Source organism: Cervus elaphus, chromosome 21 (assembly GCF_910594005.1).
Source record: "Cervus elaphus chromosome 21, mCerEla1.1, whole genome shotgun sequence".
Classification (NCBI taxonomy): domain Eukaryota; kingdom Metazoa; phylum Chordata; class Mammalia; order Artiodactyla; family Cervidae; genus Cervus; species Cervus elaphus.
This window is the reverse complement of record NC_057835.1, coordinates 17,237,540-17,239,286: the sequence shown is the minus strand read 5'-3', so window position 1 is coordinate 17,239,286 and position 1,747 is coordinate 17,237,540.

The following is a 1,747-nucleotide window of genomic DNA, read 5'->3' as shown; positions in this document are numbered from 1 at the left end:
TTTGGAAATTTACAGTTTAAGGCAGAACCAACCCAAATGCTCAATAGAACAGTGAAAACCAAGTTTTGATGTATCCACACAATAAAAGACTATACTCTTGATGCATTAAAGGGGATAAACTTCTGATGCTTCCTCCAACATGGATGGCTCTCAAAATTAAATCAAGCAAAATAAATCAGACAGAGAGAGCATACCATATTATTTGATTTATATGAGGCTCAAGACCATGCAATCTAATCTATGTTTGTAAAAACTATAATATTAGTTACTATCTAGTGGCTCAGATGGTAAAGAATCTGCCTGCAATGCAGGAGACCCAGGTTCGATCCCTGGGTTGGGAAGATCTCCTGAGGAAGGGAATGGCTACCCACTCCAGTATTCTTGCCTGGAGAATTCCATGGACAGCGGAGCCTGACAGGCTACAGTCCACGGGGTCGCAAGGAATTGTTAGCGACTGGCACTAACACTAACTAATTGGTGGAAAAAGTTTCTGGGATGATGGAAATTCTCTGTATCTTAAACTAACTTATGGTTACACTGGAATATACATTTGCAAAAAAAAAAAAAATCATCAGTAGTATTCTTAAGATTGATGCAATGTATGTTTATATATTGTGCCCAATTAAAAAAAAAATCAAATAGGAATGTTACAGTGAAATGTGCATAGTCATTACAAGGCTGGCCTCCCAGGAGATTTCTCTGCCACAGGGAAATCCTGGGAGCCTACACATACCTGTTTTGGGAGAGGAAACTGCATGGCTGTGAAGAACATGGGTGTTGCTGAGTGACAGACCTTGGTTCAAATCCACTTGCTGATGCGATTTTGAACAAGTCACATAACCTCTCTGATCTCTAGCTTCCTCATCTGTAAAATCAAGCTCCAACTTAAAGCATCGCTGTGAGAATTAAACGGGAAAGTGAATAAAGGAACTCAGTAGACTCTCTGGCACAAAGTGCTCTAAATTTAGGTTATTATCATTATCAATATTCTGTTAATCTGCCCTCCACTCCTCACGTGGAATAAGTTTGGAGAGAGAGGGAAGAAGAGGCAGATTTTCAGAGAGAGCGGGCAGTGTCTGTGAATTCTCTCTTGTTTTCTTTTCTCTTTCTTGCCTCCCAGCAGTCTCTTGCAGGAAAGTCCAAGGCTGCCCGCCGTGGTGGACGTGGTCCACTGGAGGGGGCGGGAAGGCCTGCAGGCCCTCTTCCTGAGCAGGGTAATGGCTGCCCCTGTGCACGGAGGTCTGGGGCTCCTGTGGGCTCATTAGCGGCTCCCTCACCCACAGCCCTCCCGAATCTGACCTGAGCTCATTGCAGAGCCAAAGTGCCCAAAGGCAGGAGGTGGGACACCCACTGTGTCTGCCATCCAGTGGCTTCCATGATAGAGTATCAGTCTCCAGCAGGAGTGTTGCAAGACCTACATGCCAAGCATTAGCCCTTAAAAGCAAAGCCTCTGCAGATGACAAATCCACCAGCCATCAGTTTGATATTAACAAGCAATTATAAGGCAGTGCCAGCCTATATGGGAAAAGAAGCTCAAGAAGTGTGGATATGCATTTAATAGATTCACTTTGCTGTCCATATGAAACTGACACAACATTGTAAATTATGCCCTGTTTAAAAAAAATTTTTTTAATACTACAAAGAAAAAAAAAAATAAGGCGTTGCTTGTGTTACCTTCACTTGGGGATATCAGGGTGATTGTTTTAAGAGGAGAAAAAGAAAAATACCAAAACAATAATGACAAGAA